The sequence below is a fragment of the Camelus ferus genome, chromosome 5 (assembly GCF_009834535.1).
Source record: "Camelus ferus isolate YT-003-E chromosome 5, BCGSAC_Cfer_1.0, whole genome shotgun sequence".
Taxonomy (NCBI): domain Eukaryota; kingdom Metazoa; phylum Chordata; class Mammalia; order Artiodactyla; family Camelidae; genus Camelus; species Camelus ferus.
The window spans coordinates 66698269-66716442 of record NC_045700.1 but is presented as its reverse complement, the minus strand read 5'-3'; the positions used below and the strand labels follow the sequence as shown (position 1 = coordinate 66716442).

At 44.4% G+C, this 18174-nt stretch overlaps 1 protein-coding gene and 1 pseudogene across 1 annotated transcript in view; both read left to right on the top strand.

Moving 5' to 3' along the window:
* The first annotated feature begins 9367 nt into the window (after window positions 1-9367).
* Window positions 9368-10920, top strand: LOC102511147 (annotated as a pseudogene).
* Window positions 10921-16937: 6017 nt separating this feature from the next.
* The window catches only part of ZDBF2 (zinc finger DBF-type containing 2), a 31092-nt gene continuing 29855 nt past the window's right edge, over window positions 16938-18174 (top strand). The window contains 1 exon segment of the mRNA XM_032479994.1: window positions 16938-17184. The gene's annotated coding sequence lies outside the window, so the exon portion shown is untranslated.

The following is an 18174-nucleotide window of genomic DNA, read 5'->3' as shown; positions in this document are numbered from 1 at the left end:
CAGAATTGCATACAAATCTTTGGATAGCAAAGATAGGGGTGACCTGCAAAGCATTTCTTACTGGCTGCATCATGACTGACACATCAGAACCTTCAAATCTTCCAGCAGTGACTCTTTGAACAACTTTGTAAAAAGGGTTTAAAAAAAATCACTGATAGCTCTCAGAAGTCAAATGAACCATGCAGCCTTGTAAACAGAGCTGGCTGAGTTTGATCAATCTATCTAAAACTTTATTTCTTTTCCTGTCCAACCCCTGTCTTCCATGGGACTGAGAAGTATCAAAGAAAAGTGGGGGCTGACACAGAGCAGGACCCTGCGGGGCCTTCTCGGGTACAATACCCCTCTATGGCTCCCATTTCTTGTTTGTAGAAAAAAGACTTCAGCCTGCTAGGCCTTCCCCAGTTCTAAAAAGCAGAGTCCAACAGTTAGTAATTAGAGAATTGAGGAAATGCAAAATCAAAGGAAAAGCATTTATGTAAGAAAAGGAGTGATAGCTTAAACAATAGTTCAGTGATAAAACAGAATCCTAGTTCCTCCTAAAGGGGATATACATCACAATCTGCTGCATATCTCTGAGTCTGTGCTGCAGGAACTGAGACCCCTTCCCAGGTGGTGGCTGTGACGACATGCTGACCATGGCTAGAGCGCAGACTAGTTGCAACCAGAAGGTTGATGATTAAGATTCCTGAAACATCATCCTGTAACCTCACCTCCAACCAATCAGAAGAAAGTCCATGAGCTGCAACCTCACCCTAAATGTTGCCCTGAAAGCTATCGGGGGATTTGGGTCTTCTGAGCAAGAGTTTTCCTCATTTGGCCTTGGAATAAATGCTGTATTTTCCTCCACCTCGGTCCGGTGTCAGCAGTACATTGGCTTTGCCGCGCAGCGGGCAAGAGGACACAAGTTTGGTTCGGTAAAAATGTGGGTGACTACTAAGGGGAAGCTGTCCTAAGTGAGCATCTCACCCTTGACGTATAGGCTCCTGGCTGGTGGCAGCATTGGGATCCTCTCCAGCACTGCCTGAGCAACTTTGCCTCATAGACTGTCCTGAGCGCTTGCTGCAGGATCTGGCATGGTTGGCCCACTGTGCTTTTGATTCTGTTGTGAAAGAAAGAAAAGGTCCTGATCTTTAAGACATCTCTGGTAAGTGGCAGAATCTCATGGGAGAGGATATCAGGTTATCTTTCCCTATTAGGATGCCTTGAAATTTGGACCTTTTTTGGGTTCGGGAGACAGGGAGAAAACCATAGGACTTGGTTATCTAATTTTGAGCTGGGTGCTGCTTTCATTACATTTTTTCCTTCAGGGTTCCTGGAGAAGACCAGACATAACATTTGCATCTCAACCGCATTGAAGTTGATAACTAACTGGAGTTTGAGGAGTCTGTCAAGATTTTTCCCAGATGATAGTCTGATGAAATTGAAACAGTACCGCCCATTTTGATCTTTCGTGTGCACACAACACAAAATTCAATCCTCAGCCAGCAAACGGAAGCCTCAAAATTCAAAGCAGGTACAAATCAAAATTCAAAGTCAAAACAACAGCCTCCTAGTTTCACTAAGTGCATGACTGCTATCCATTCGGTGCCTATCAAACGGGAACTCTCTCCAGGAGAGAGCCCCATCAACCCCGGGACTCCCCTGCCTTAGGTACTTCCAGATAGGGTCAAAGGGACCTTGATCTCATCAGGAAACTCAACCTAGTCTTGGCTGAGGAGTCTCGGCATCACTAGCGGCATTCTTTTCAGTCCCAAGTTTTTGAGCAGCTGGAGGTCCTGACCGAGGTTGAGAGGGTGAAGGAACTGAGCCCCAAAGCTAAAAGGGCTTTGGCAGCTGCTGGGCTTGTTCTCTGTTTCCATCCTCCTGCCTTAAGCCTGGTCCATTGGTTATGGCAACCCAAGTGCCTGGGACCCAGATCCCCGCCTCTCCCGTTCCGGATTGCCCGGTGATCTGGCGTTGCTGGGCTACACCGACTCTCCGCCGTTCCAAGGGAGGTGACACAGGGGCTGCCCTTAGAGAGTCACATCAAGCCAAGGTGTCCAGAGGTAGGAGAGAGGAAAGGAGTTTCGAGCCCCATGTTGGGTGCCTAGGTTGTTGGCACGAAACTGGCCTCTCTACCTCAAAAATGGAATGAGACTCGCAGGCAGTTTGGCAAGATTAGAAAATAACAGCTTTATTGCTTTGCCAGGCAAAGAGGAGTCATAGTATCAAGCAACGGGTTCAGGTATCAGAGGTTCCTTGTTGCACTACAGAATGCAGACTTGGCGTGGTGCGACACAAGCATCGCTCGGCACTGCCCAGCAGGGTGCAGCACCACCTAGCGCGGCGCGGCATGGCCCAGCGCGGCATGACCCGGCACTGAGCAGCCCGGCACGGCGGGCCATGGCACAGTATAGCACGGCCTGGCACAGCCTGGCACTGCGCGGCACGGCACGGCTTGAAACAGCGCGGCACGGAGTGGCACTGGCTGGCCCAGTGCGGCATGGCCCAGCGCGGCATGGCCCGGCACTGTGCGGCCCGGCATGGGACGGCTCAGCGCAGGAACCACAGTCTTGCTGTCTGTGAACAAAAAAGTCATATAACCTGGCCTCCCTTACCTCTTCGGAACAGTCCATCAGAGTGATTGATAGGTTTTGAGTCCTCAGAAATGTTCACAGAATAAAACGTAACTCTCAACTTTTAGGTTTGCATTTTATTTCATTGACATATTCTTGCAACTTCCAAGTCTTGAGGCTGAAAAAGGAACCCAGAGTCAGAGACCAACAATTTATCGGACAGGGACTCATACAAATCAGAGGTTAAGGCCCTGGAGAGAAACCCCGCTGCATATTCAGTGAGCAGGCAGAGAAAGGCAGCGATCTTGGCTACCCAGGGGAGGAAGAGGCAATCAGTTACAGTGGGCCTGACATCGGAAGGGCTCCATGTTCGTGAGGGGCCTGCTGGAAGGTGTCCCCCAACAACTCTTTGGATTAATAACTGTCGAGCGGGCCGCTATTTCCTGTGGAGGACCGAACATACAGGGGCCGTTCTGGTCTGAAGGCTGGAACAATTGTTAGTTGGGGGTCCAGCCAACCACGTAGGTAGTTACTGATTAAACTTTCAACTTAGGCGCCGGGAGGCACACGGCTGGGAGGTGCATGAGGTGGGAGGTGCACCTCTTGCTGCAAAACCGGCCTCTGGACCCTGAAAATGGATTCAGACTTGGAGGTAGAGTTTGGGATGTTTAGAAAAGAACAGCTTTATTGCTTTGCAGGAGGATCATGCCTTAGAGACCGTGAATCCATCCTAGGCTTAGGGTCTTGAGGTTTTATAGAAAACTGGATGGAACAGACAAGGTGATAACAATCAGGGCGTTTTACAGGCTGCTACATTCCTCTTAACCTCAATGATCTTCCTGTCTTTCTGGAGGAACTTTGGAGACTCTGTCCATTCTTCTGGGATTATGGACCCGTTATGTCCTCCCTGGTTAAAACTGTTGAATGTTTGTGGGTTGTTTAGCATAAAAAGCGGTAAGGGAGACAAAGTAAATTGCATGATTTCTTAGAAAGAATCGGGAAACAATTTTAGCATCGGGGAAGTCGGTTCGTTTCCCCTGAACAGAGGTAGGGTCGGTGTGCCTAGTCTGCAGCCTGGGGCACCTCCACTCCTTACTTGGAAGTGCCTAATACCCCAGCAGCGCCAGAACTAGTTTCCAGTTCATCCCAGAGTTCTATATTTCAACATAGTTGAATTATTTTATCATGCTGTTGCTGGGGAATGTGAGTAACATTTCTAAAGCTACTAGTTTTATGTTGAGCTTTAAAGTCTATAATTGTTATCTTCGGAAAATGTTTGACCCACAGTATGTCCAAATCAATTTAATAAAATCACTGTATTAAAAAAAATCTTTCAGCTTAGGATCAGGAGGCAATGACGGGCATAAGGTATGGATGAGGCAGGACTGGGTCCAGCAGGCAGTGGACAGAGAACAAGAGAGCAGCGATCTTATGAGGCCTGATGGTACCCCAGGTAAGGTAGGGTGCTTCCTGACAGGCTGCAAAAAAACCTTGATAAGGACTGAAACGTGAGCTCCCCTAGTGCCCTTGTCTCCTGCCTCCTGACCACTTCAGTGATGTTCCATGTAGCCCTGCATATTGTACCCCACTGTGCCTCCTGTCTCTGGGACCTGGAAGGATTCATTGAATAAAGTATATATTTGACTGGAATCCTTGGTGACAGAGGATGGTAACATCAGACCGAGCTTTGAAAACTCTAATTCAAAATTAATGGAAAAAAAAACACTGGCAAATATATGAATAACTATTACTCAAGCTGAAGAGGATGATGACAGGTCTCATAAAAACACCACCACCACACGACTTAATCATTGGAGAATCTGAATAATTCTTTAGCTTTAGGGTTGTTTTCCCGTTGTGTAAAATCTAGAGTTTGCATAGGTTTTTTGTTTGCTTGTTTGTTCGTTTGTTTTGGCTTTGGGGGTGTTTCCCAGCTGTGTAAAATCTGACCACGGAGAGTCTGAGGATCTTAGTGCATCATGAGTCTTGGGGCTCGTGCCAGGCCAGCTGATTGTCACTTCCCCCAGGCGGTGAGCCAGAGCTCAGAGCTCACCTCACAGACTCATTGAAGTTACTGTCCCATTTATTTTCTTTTATATAAAATCCTTAAGGATAGTTTGAGTTCTCTCTAATCTAGTAAAGTTTCTCAGTCTCTATCCTCTCCTCTTCCCCAACATTTTCATCCACTGGGTGTTCACCTGATACACAGTGAGCCCCCTCTGGCCTGCTTTGAGCAGCAGCCTTGCTCTCCGGCATCCTTAAACTCCGAGGGACTGGGTCCACATCTAGGCAAGCTGTAGAGCGGTCCATTTTACCTTGCCAATGGATTATGAGTATGAAACATCTGCTCACTGATAAATGGCAGCACTTAAGACAGTCCATGTCTGTCAATTAGGTGTTATGTAGTCTTTTTCTTTTGGTTCATAATTCATTAGTTTTTACAAAAGATCAATTGTTGACTGTAAAGAATGTAGACTAATGGGATGCAGTATTCAATTTTATGCCTATGTTTTTCTTATTTTTTGTTTTTATTTTCTCAGCGGAAGTACAGCTGATTTACAATGTATTAGTGCCCGCTCTACGGCATAGTGCTTCAGTTACACATATATACACTCCTTTTTGTATTCTTTTCCATTATAGACTAATACAAGATACTGAATATAGTTCTCTGTGCTATAAACGTGTTGTTTATGTATTTTATATATAGTGGTTAGTACCTGCAAGTCCACAAATTTTGACTTTTGAAGAAGGCGATGTTCTGTCAGAGTTCAGCAGGTGTTCTGAGTGAATGGGTGGGTCCGTGGATGTCTCTCTCGGTGTCTTGTGGGAGAGGGTGAGCTAAGAGCACCCGTTTACTCTGTCATCTTGGCTGCTCTGAATATACTCATCTTATAACTCAAATTTTGTTCCCTTTGACCAACTTCTTCCCATTTCTGCCAGCCTCAGCCTCTGGCAACCCCTGTTCTACTCTCAACTCCTATGACCTAGACTTTTTTAGATTCCACATAGGGGTAAGATCACACAGAATTTGTCTTTCTGTGTCTGGCATATTTCAGTAGCATAATGTCCTTCCGTTTCATCCACGTTGCAGCAAATGACAGTACTTACTATTTCTTTAAAGGCTGAATAATATTCTACTGTACATATCTATACATTATATTTTGCTCATCCACCCATTTGTCGGTGAATACTTAGGCTGTCTTCATCTCTTGCCTACTGTGAATAATGCTTCAATTAACTTTGGAGTGCAGATCTGATTTTGTGAGATAGCATTTCCTATGGATATATGCCCAGAAGTGGGACTGCTGGATCGTTCGTCAGTCCTACTTTTTATTTTTTATGGAAACTCCATAGTGTTTTCTAAAATGGTTGTTCTCATTCACACTCATTTTTTGGAAGGGTTTAAAAAGGACTGGCAATAAACACTATCTCCTCTATTCTTGCACCATGCCTTGGTAACCTCCATTTCACTTTTGTCTATGATTTTGACTACTTTAGATACTGTATATGAGTGAGAACATCCAATACATTTTTAGTGACTATCATATTTCACTTAACACAAATTCCTTGTGTCTGTTCATGTAGGACCATAAGACAGGCTCTTTTTCTTAAGGCTGCATAATAGTCCATTTTATGAATATACCCCATTTTTGTCTCTTCATTCATCCACACGTGGACATTTGATTCACCAAAATTCCTCAGACTCCTGAACCTTCTCCCAGGCTCATCTGTGCTCTTTCTTGTAAAATCCTGTTTTGGCAAGAACTTACCTAATTCAGTCTCACCAGAACCTTCCATTCTTTGTTTCTGCTCACCCTGAATACCTGACCGGCTTTGTCATCCTTCGCCATTCTCGCTGGCCCATCTTCAGCAAAAATCCCATTAGGTTTGTTTAACTAGATAGCCCCTTTCCCCTGATGTTTCCCCTTAGTCATTTTCCATCTTCTGTCTGCAACCCTGCTCCTTGGCTATAAATTAGCACTTGGTCATACTGTATTTGGAGTTAAGCAGCCTCTCCACTGCGAAGTCCCATTAGAGAAGTCCTTGTACTACTGGTATGTTTCTGAATAAAGCATGTCCTGCCACTTTAACAAGCATCATTGAATATTCTCCTCTATAGCAACACCATACACCATACACAGCATGGAGTCGATGAACTGTACTGCGTTGGCATTGGTGCCGTGAGCTTCTCCTCTGTAAGCAGCATCCTACAAGCGACAGAACTTTCGATCCTTACGTTAATACCAAAGGCGTTAAGGTACCCTACTTTGGTACCAAACCCGGTACTTGGGGCCTTAGGGAAGCACCTTCTGGTGGTGAACACTCTGCTTCATTAACTTTAAGCAGATCCCTGAACCTCCTAGTCTTATCTGTGGACTTTATTAAATTTAGTTTTAGCAAAAGCCCCGCTAAGTCCATTTCACAAGAACCTGATCTCCCTGGATATCTGATCAGGTTCGTCATTCTTCACCTCCATGGGATTCTATAGTATTTGTCTCTCTTTTGACTGGCTTATTCCCTTAGCATAATGTCCTTGATATTCATTCATGCAGTAGCGTGTAATGTTTATTTTTCTTTAGGCTGGGTAATATTCTATTATATGTATATACACCGTTTTCTTTCTCCATTCATCTATTGACGGACATTTGGGTTGGTTCTGACTTTGACCATTGTGAATATGTTGTGACAAACACGGGGGTCTAAGTATCTCTTTGAGATAACACTTCGAGCACTTTTGCACAAATGTCCAGGAGTGGGATTACTGGGTGAAAAGGTATTCTCTCTTTTCATATTTTTGAGGGACCTCTGTAATGGTTACACTATTTACAGTCACAGCAAGTGCTCTTGAGTTTAACTTCTCCACTTCCTTAGCAGCAATTGTTTGCTTCTCTCTTTTTAAAAAAACAAATCTTTTTTTAAAACTTTTTTTGGGGGGGGGTGAGAAGGTAATTAGATTTATCTAGTTATTTACTTTTTAATGAAGGTACTGGGGATCGAACCCAGGACCTCGCGCATGCTAAGCACACACTCTATGCTGAGCTATACCCTCCACTCCCCAGCAACAATTGTTGTTTTCTATTCTTTTGATAGTGGTCATTCTGATACCTGTGAGGTAATGATATATCGCTGTGGTTGTGATTTGCAGTTTCCTGATGATTAGTGATGTTGAGCATGTTTGCTGGACATTTCTCTACTTTCTTTGGGGAAATGCCTATTCAATCGCTACCTCATTTTTAATCGGGTTATTTGTTTTGTTCTTTGAGTTGTAGAAGTTTGTTCAATATTCTGCATGAGAAGCCCTTATCAGATATATAATTTACAATTACTTTCTCCCATTCTACAAGCTGCCTTTTGCTCTGTTGTTTTCTAGATGCTTAATACTTTTAAAGTTTGATGTAATCTCATTTGCCTATTTAAAAAATCTATATGGACAGTGTATTAGTGTATTTGGGGTAATAAGTATAATAATTAAATGCACAATGGTTACTGTAATAGTTTTCTGTTGCTGTGTAACTCATTGCCACAAACTTAGTGGTTTAAACTAAACTTATTTATTAAGTCATATTTCTGTTGTCATAACTGCCCACACTGTGTTCAGAGTTGAGCCCAGTCCCCTTACTGTTATGTCCCACTCGGAGGTCCTCATACATATTGCTATGATCCTGAATAAGCCTGTGTAAGCACCATCCATTGCATCATACATGGAACTGTACCATGCAGTGTATGTGGTGCTGTACCTCAGCACTGGACCTCAGGGTCACAGTCAGGTGTATTTTAGCACAATTCCGAGTCACTTTTCGCTGACAAGGATTCTTTTTTCACTATACTTTAGACAGGCTCTTGAACCTTCTCCTAGGCTCATCCAGGCACTTACTTGAACAATCTTGTTACAGCAAGAATCCTGCTATGTCAGTTTCACTAGAACAACCCCCTCTTTCATTTCTGATCTCTTTGGATATCTCATCAGGTTCCTCATGCTTCTCCACCCCTCCAGGTAGTATCTGATTACCCTGACCTCTCTTTGGCAAGAATCCTATCAGGTTGGTTCCACCAGAGCTTTTATCCCTGATGTTTCCTCTTAGTAGTTTCCCATCCACTGTAAATTCCCATTTGCCCATACTGTTTCGTGAGCTAAGTGCAGTCTCTCCCTTACTGTGAAGTCCCAGTTGGAGAGGCCCCTGTCCCTATTGCTATGGTCCTGTATAATGCCTGTCTTCTCGTTTTCGCAAGCATCATTGAATAATCTTCTTTACTGTCGCACAGGACTACAACACTGAAACACGGCTTGGCCAGACCAAACTGCGTAAGTAGCACTATACTCACTGCGCACACGATACCATTAAACTCACTTCGTGGCTCCTTGCGAAGCTGTGCTGGGCTCGGCAGCTCTTCTCAGCACTCTCGGGAGCAGCTGGAGGAGGACTCAACTTCTTGAGCTCCCTAATTTTAGGCTGGGAGATCATGGCAACAGCTGAAAAAACCAACACAATGCCGTAACCATCAAGCAGCAAGCCGGCCAAGCAGTTCAAGAATTTACCACCTCCTTCTGGTGAGACCACTCTGCCACTCAGTGCCAGTTGTTCTAAAAACCTACCCTGGATTTGTTTTGAGCATAAACAGTAAGACACATATACAACAAAAAGGATGGTGATGAAGGAAGAGATTCTGTATTAATTGCACAGTTCCCTAGAACAGGGCCACCAGGGGAGGTAATCTGCAGGATCAGCAGAAAGGTGGGGTGAGGGCCTTTCTGGAGGTTTTCTCTGGAAGTATTGGCAAGGTAAGCAGGGCAGAAACTATGATGGGAGAGTTTGAACAGTTCCTAGGGACCCTGAACCATACGGTTAGCCCCCAGTAGTCTTGCACTTGGCCCTGAAGTGATTAGGGCAGGGGATAGAGTCCTGGAATGTAGAGATCTGATAAAAGAATCTGTCCAGGTAGGGGGTATGACTCTGAATTGGTTTGCTTGCATATCAAAGTTTTTTTTTTTTTTGGCAGATAAATTGTTTGTTATCTCTTGGATTTAGTTAATCCAGGCGGATGGGTTCCCATATCCAAAGGCTCCAAATTCCACCAGAAGGGTGGGGGCGGCTCACAGCCCTGCTCTCCTGACAGTTCACCTGAATGACGATATTGCTGCGCTCATGGTCGATGACGGCTCCAGCATGTGCAAGGCCGGCTTCGCAGGCAACGATGATCCCCGGGCCGTCTTCCCCTCCATCGTGGGGCACCCTCAGCACTAGGGCATCATGGTGGGCATGGGCCAGATGGATTCCTATGTGGGTGACGAGGCCCAGAGCAAGAGAGGCATCCTGACCCTCAAGTACCACATCGAACATCATCACCAACTGGGAGGACATGGAGAAGATCTGACACCACACCTTCTACAACAAGCTGCATGTGGCCCCTGAGGAGCACCCCATGCTGCTGACCAAGGCCCTGCTGAACCCCAAGGCCAACCATGAGAAGATGACCCAGATCATGTTCGGGACTTTCAACACCCCAGCCATGTACGTGGCTATCCAGGCTGTGCTGTCCCTGTACTCCTCTCGCCGCACCACTGGCATCATGATGGATTCCTGGTGATGCGGTCACTCACACTGTGCCCATCTACGAGGTGTAAGCCATCCCCCACACCATCGTGCATCTGGACCGGCTGGCCAGGACCTGACGGACTACCTCACGAAGAGCCACACGAAGCGTGGCTACAGGTTCATCACCACAGCTGAGTGGGAAATTACACGTGACACCGAGGAGAAGCTCGGCCGTGTTGCCCGGGACTTCCAGCAGGAGATGGCCACCGCCACCTGCAGCGCCTCCCTGGAGAAGAGCTACGAGCTGCCTGACGATCAGTTCATCACCACCGGCAACGAGCGCTTCTGCTGCCCTGAAGTTCTCTTCCAGCCTTCATTCCTGGGCATGGACCCTCCTCTGGCAACCACGAGACTACCTTCAACTCCATCGTGAAATGTGACGTCAATGTCTGCAAGGACCTCTATGCCAACACGATGCTATCTGGTGGGACCACCATGAATCCTAGCATCGCCGACGGGATGCAGAAGGAGTTCACTGCCTTGGCTCCCTGCACTTCCCCTCCTCCCCAGCGCAAGTACTCCATGTGAATCTGCAGCTCCATCCTGGCCTCATTGTCCACCTTCCAGCAGATGTGGGTCAGCAAGCAGGAGTACAACGAGTCCGGCCCTTCCACTGCCCACCGCAAATGCTTCTAGGTGGACTTAGTTATATTCCACCCTTTTCTTGACAAAAACTAACTTGCGCAGAAAATGAGGTGAAATTGGCATGGCTTTATTTGGTTTTTGTGGTTTTTAAAAAATACATAAATTTATTTATTTTTGGCGCTTGACTCAGGATTTAAAAACTGGAATGGTGAAGGTGACAGCAGTCAGTTGGGTCAAGCATCCTTAAAGTTCTACAGTCTGGCTGAGGACTTTGTACATTTTATTTTTCAATAGTCATTCCAAATATCATGAGATGTATTGTTACAGGAAGTCCCTTGCCTTCCCCAAAGCCACCCGCTTCTCTAAGGAGAAGGGCCAGTCCTCGCCTGAGTCCACACAGGGGAGGGTGATAGCATTATTTTTGTGTAAATTATGTACTCCAAAATATTAAAAAAGTTTGCCTTAATACTTGTTTTTGTTTATTTTATTTCGAATGGTCAGCCATCACGGCCCCTCTTTTTGTCCCCCAACTTGAGATGTATGAAGGCTTTTGGTCCCCCTGGGAGCAGGCTGAAGTGTGGAGGCAGCCAGGGCTTACCTGTACACTGACTTGAGACCAGTTCAATAAAGTGCACACCTTAAAGAAAAAACAAGCAAGCAAGCAAGCAAACAAACAAACAAACAAATTCCATCAGGAGTACAGAGAATAAGGAGGGAGGGGATAGCTCAGTGGCAGAGCGCATGCTTAGCATGCATGAGGTCCTGGGTTCAATCCTCAGTACCTCCATTAATAAAAAAAAAAGGAGTACAGAGAGTAAGATAGTATAGTTAATACAATTGACCCTGTGTGGCTCAAGCATTTCTTAAAGGCTTTGGCGGTAATGAATGGAAGATACCTTAGCCACAGGAGTTACCCAAGTTGAACATGTTCTAGAGACCTGATGTGCAACATTGTGCCTACAGATAGCAATGCAGTCTTGTATATCTATCAGTTAAGAGGGTAGATCTCATTAAATGTTCTCACCCCAATGAAATAAAATACAATAAAATAAATGTAACAGTAGGGAACTACATTACTACACTATTTTAAGAGGCAAACAAACAGGAAATTGATCAGTAATATACCTATTAATAAAATTATCAAAAGTTTGAGAGGTTTATAACTTACAGTGTGCAGGCAGGATAGAACGTAGCAGGATCCTGGGTGAAGCAAACTGCTGGCTTAAGGAAACAGACATCCAGTGGGTGATACTGTTGTAAACAATCCCAGAGAAGTTTGGAGGAGGAGTAAGGGAGGCTGCTGTAAGTGTAAAGCAACACAGCTGTGTTGAGTCCAAGGGATCATGTTGAAGAAGAGCTTGAGTAGGATGCTAAGTCCTCTTTAGCAGCGAACTCCTGGGCTGGGGTAACGCTGCCTGCAGCATGGTCCTCTACGACAGTGAGCCAAAATCATTTTTGAAAAGTTGTTAAGTCCTATGTACCCTGGATAATCTATTTTGATGCTGGGAAGCCTCATGCAGGGCTGTCAGGCAACGGATGTTCTGTCTGCTCTCAGGCCCGTGGCGGTCTGGACAAACTGTTCAGGCAGGTCCAGGTTCAGGTGGGGAAGCAGCTCCTCAGTTTCTGGAGGGGAAAAAAAAAAAGACTCCAATTTGTTACTCATTGTATGGTCATGTACAAAGGGTTCTGAGGTCCATTTAGTAGCAAATACCCACAGATAGTCTTTCCAAGAATGTCACTTTTCATCCCTGCATCCTTTTCTCCAGAAGTTTCTGAGTCAGGCTCCTACTCCAGAGTCCATCATCAAAAACTTCATTTCCCCACTGACTATATTTTTTAGTTTAAATTTTAATTTAACTAAAATTTTAAATAGAAAAAATTCAGAAGACCCATAAACCATAACTTAGTAAGTGCAACGATAATTTTCACTCTCCTCACCTTAATCTTCCACATTACTCACAACCTCACCTCTGCCATAACTGATTTTATTCATCTCCTGAGTTTCATTTAGGTTTCTTTGTGAAAATACTATTATAAATTTACATCCTAGTTCTCCTTTTCTTACACAAAAAATTATTATACTTTGCTTTTTTCACTTAATACAATCTGGATCTCTTTCCAAATAATATTTGAAAATGATTAATGAATTTTTAAAAAGAGCCTATGAAATTCACATGAGTCTCTTAACTCTTCCTTACAGTAACTGTATTCCAATGGCATATTCTTCTGTATTGTTGCAAGTCAACCAGTGAAAACATCTGGGAACTTAAATAGAGGAAAAGGTTCAATAATATAGTTCTCATCTTGATGACGTCATCATATAAGAAGGCAGTATTAATTTCAAGTGAAAACCCCAGAGAACATGAGCTTTGCAATAACTTTTGAGTTAAAGGTAGGAACAAGTGTTAGGTTAAAAACATTTTCGGTCCTGATCATCACTAGAAGTTAAAACCACTATTTTGGAAGGCTACAACTTGTATTTCGGCTAGCAAGAAAAAAGAAAGGAAAAGAAAAAATAGGCAGGCAGAAGCAAAAGAGGAGAACGAGAGAAAGAAAAAAAGAAAGGAGTAGAATATGGTAAAAACTGGCCAATAATTATTGCAAACAAACCATGCTAAATTATGTCCCAGCTTTGTATGAAGGTGTCTTACAGGTGTATTATAGGTGTATCCACAGAATATAAAAGTGGTAAAGAGTTGATCTGACCAGATTGAAAGAAGAATAGGATGGGAAGACTATAACAGAATTAAATCTCATCGCGCATTATTTTAAATAGATGTGGTGGAAAATGTTATTCTGTTAGAAGTTAGTTGATTGCCTTCCTGCCGTGCCTTTTCCTGACAAGCAGAAGCAACTGGTAAAAAAAAAAAAAAAAAAAATTGTTTTTAATTCTAGTGGATCATCGGTATGCTTATTTAGAAATAGGTTTTTATTGCCATTTAGTGATTTGCCGACTTTAGACATTTTACAGTTGAATCTTGAACAACATGGGAGTTAGGGGAGCCGACTCCACTCCATCAGCAGCTCAAACCTGTGTTGGTTAAGGGTCAACTGTACATTCAATTCTTACATGGTGCATGAGGATTTAACTCATCTGCACAATGTCCCCTGCACTCTCCTCCCCACCTGCGTTCTCCTAGGTCCACCACATACCTCTGCAACTTTAAGCTATATACTTTAACTTTCATTCCCTTTTCACAAGCCTCTGTGTTTTCTGTTTGCAGCAATCAATAAGATGAAGATGTCAGCATTACTCTCCTTCCCTCATCCTTCCTTCTTCTTTAGAATGAAATTTTTATCAAGGATGGGAACTATTTTACAGGAAGGAATCAAGAACAAGATAAAATGAATGGAGGTATTTTGTGACCATTCTCATTAATTTTAAAATCATGATTTGGATGGGGCATATCAGTAAATTCTTTTCTCTTAAAGATGACATTATACCCTTTAAAGAGGTGCAACGCCAGGCTAATGGATAAAAGCTTCATAATGTTCTCACCTGACTGTGAATTGGTAGACAGGCACAATAATAGAATTTTGGGGAAAAATAATCCAAACTCGAAACTGATGGAGTTTAAATTCTTTTATGACTCAGGAATGAGATCTAGGTTTTCCCTTTAGCCTTTTTCCTTAAGACATTAGCCTAGTGTTAGCTTACACAGCTTATAAAATACAGGCATTATTGGAATGATTTCTGGACATAAAAGAGAAGTTTTCATTCTTCCTTTGAAGAAAGAAGAATATGAAATAACACGTACATAGGATCATTTTTCCCCGGGGAGGGAATGGGGTACATCCAATTCCAACCTTGATTCCTAGTGTCCTTTAAATAAATATTTGCTGAATGAATGAGTTTAGATCTATAAGAGATTAATAAAGGATGGGGGGAATTATACATTTTAGAGCTTAAAGATAATTAAGGTCTGCCAAAAATGTACCTATTGCCACTAGACAGAAATCTAGTCTGGAAAGACTGCTAATCTGATGCAGGATGGCACTTCCTCTAATTTTCCGTGGTAGTATCATGCTGGAAAAAAAATACTGCCCACTAAACTAAAATGCAATGGTTTCCTGCAATTTAGTAATTTGATTTCATACGTAGTGAAAGAATACTTTCAGACTTAGGTACATATTATGTATCAATCTTGCACATGAATAAAAAAGGGAAATATAAGTAAAATTGGTTATGGTGTTCCAAAAATTTCTTCACATTCAGAACCAACTTTTCTAAATCACTTTTTGAATCAGTTGTCGATGGCTGTGGTTTTCTGTTCAGCATTGTCTCCTGTGCTACCAAAAGCGGTGGTGGTGCACCAAGTCTTCAAAGAGTGCCTCACTATGGAATCCAGGACTTTTTCCCAAGTAGCGATTCTATTCCTCAAGTGCTTTTTTTTTTTTTTTTTTAAATTGAATTATAGTTGATTTACAATGTTGGATGCCTGCGCTTTCTTGGTCTATCCAGAAAATGTCAATGGATGGTCTTCAGGTAACATCCAGGATTTATTTTCCGTCTTCAATGAGTTTTTAAACTAAAACTTAGAGCAGTTGTGACTGACCAACCACACCATGAGGGATAATAGCTAAGTCATTTCACTTTTTTGTGTGGGGGGTTGTTAGGCTCACAATTTAACTGTTCAGATATAGGCTTCCAAAGTACATTAAGAATTAATGTAGCTGGTGAGTAATTCAGAGCTCCCATAATCTAATAGCTTGTAGCTAGCCCCATATCTCTTTTCTGTAAGTGCTGGAGAAATCTTTTTGATTTTGGGAAAATCTTCTCTCTTTTCCTAAGGAAAACTTTAAGTCTGAGAGACTCCTATGCCTGTTAATTCCCTCCTCTTAGGGTTGTGGGTTTTATTAAACAATGCACTTAACTCAGCTAAAATAAGGACAATGTGAACAGCTACTTTCAAGCTTGTAAGTGGAGGTAATGGCAACTAGGGTAATACAGCCACCTTGCCAATAATATTAAGAGACCAGTTTGTAAAATACACCCTAATTTCAGAGACGTTAAAGAGTGAAAAATGCATGTCTTAGCACCTGTGAAATACCATGGTGGCTGGGTTAATGTGTAATGGCTTTTCTTTCACCAATTTCAAGGTTGAGATTTGGAGAAGGCTTGACTAAAAGAAATCAGTACTTTTTGGTGTGTTAAAAAATCTGAAGGGGGTTATAAATAAACAGCTGCAATAGCCCAGGTTTAAAGGGGGGGGGAAAGATGTAGTCGGGAAAGCAAGAGCTGAGAAACACAGAAGGAATGGAAACTATGGATGCCAAAGGAATGGACAAGTTTTAAAAAGGGGGGCAACGCCACAAGGTTACCAAAAACATGTAATGACGCTTATAGCAATAGCCAAAGAGCAAAGTAGTTCATTCTAAAATTATTTTTACATAAGACATAAGCTCTCCAATCAGGGCCCTCTTCATTTTAGGTATGATTATTTTCCTTATCACAGATTATTATGATATATTCAGTACTGTGATTGATGTGTAGGTTTGTATCCCTCATACACAAAACTGTTTTTACACACCACTATATTCGTAGTGCGTAGTACATAATACAATTGTATGACTGAGTGGATTCTGGTTAATATTCGTCACCCTTTCATGTGCAGTGCAGGTCTCTGAATACCTAAGTTCCTTAAACCTCAGTTTTCTCATTTGTCAAAGGGAAATTATAGATTCCGCTTAAGAGCCTGTAAAGGGTTGCCCTGAATATGAAAGGCAGGAATACATATATAAACCTTAAATACTGTGCCTAGCACAAAGTAAGAGCTCATTAAACAGCAGCTTTTGTTCGATGCAGCTCATGCGGCAAACAGGAAAACAGCGCGAACGACTAGCTCTCAGTCCCATTTGCTTTTCTACAGTTCCTTTGTGGCTTTGAATTGGCAAGCAATTTCTGTGTGGACCCTCAAACGCTAAAACGTTGATGTCTATCCTGCGCTATGAGCCTAGTCACTTGGGTTGGAACAGGTTTGATTTTATAAGCTCGGGACTGGGGCCCTGACCCTGGAGGAAGTGCTCGCTTTGAAGATGTTGAGGAGGGGAGAGTGAGGCGGGAGGGAGGGGACTCTGCCGCAGGGGGTGGGGGGGGTGGGCAAGGGGCGGTCCCCGGGCTCCTGCGTCAGAGGGGCCCCTGATTTCGCACCTTGCCTGACGTCAAACCTCAATGAGGGCTGCAGCGCTACATTCCCCGCGGATGTCTACGTGGGCTGAGCCGTGACTAGAGCCCGGGCCCTGCGAGTGACGCTCTCGCTCTTCTGCTCCCGCGCTGGCGGGAGAGACGGTGGCTCGAATTTCTGGCTCTGCGGGCGGCGGGCAGCCGAGGCGCTCTGGACGGTCCGGAAACCAGGCACCGCCGGGGATCTGGAATAAGAAGAGAGCCCACTCCGCGGGTCCTCAGCCCCCACGCAGGTCCGCAGGGAACCCGTGCTGCCTCAGCCGAGGTGAGAACGGCGGCGGGGCGAGGTGGGGGCGGGGCGAGCGCAGGGGGGGCGGGGCCAGGTGGCGCGCAGTCCGGACGACGCCCGCGGGCTCTGTGCGCGCGGCGGGGTGTTGACCCGTGCCCGGGACGACTGCTTTCTTCCGACGGACGCGCGGACGGCTCGGCGGGCTCCCGCGCCCACCTCGCAGGTCCTCGACTTCCCCTCACCCCGAGTCCCTTTCTGCTCCTCCTGCGTGAGCGGGGCCGGCGTCTCCGGGCCCGGGTCGAGGTGGCTGGGCGTGGGGTGGGGGTGGTGCGCAGGCTGCCTTGAGATTCGGTGGGGGGCCCTGGGTCGGAGGGGCTCGCGGACCAGGCCTTGGGCTGGGGCCTGGGGAGGGGGCGGCCTGCGGATGTCGGATTTAGGGCTTTGTACCTGTGGGGACTTGCATGGGCACCTGCGGAACCGAGATCCGAAGCCACCTGTCCGCAAATCGCTTTCCCCCAGTGTCCTGCGTTATGCCCCGCGCCCCCAGACCTAGGCCTTTACCGGCCTCTGGCGATTAGAATTTATTTCGGAAATGTTAGATTTTTGTGTTCACGATCATTTTACTATTGTCGTGCAACAGTTGTGTAAATCTGGTCACATTACGCCGTCGTTATCACGTGCTCCTAAGGCCCTTTAAGGTTCCTAGCGTTTTCCGACGCGATGATTCTGGCAGCGCGTGGAAGAAATAGTGGCTCTCACGGAACTGAAATGTTTTTTACTCCCCCTCCCCTTTGAATTGTGTTTACTTTGTTTTGTTTGTTTACAGCGATTATATACTATCAGGAAAAAAAAACGCTGAAAAAGCTTATAGCAATCTCATCATCAAGAGATTTCACTGTTAAAAATTTGGGGCACATAAACATATATTCATGTTGCATAAATGAGGTGCTAATGTGATCTGCTTTTTGATAAATTTTTAGTACATTTTTCTGTATCAGTGCATGATCATTTTTCCACTGCTTTCTG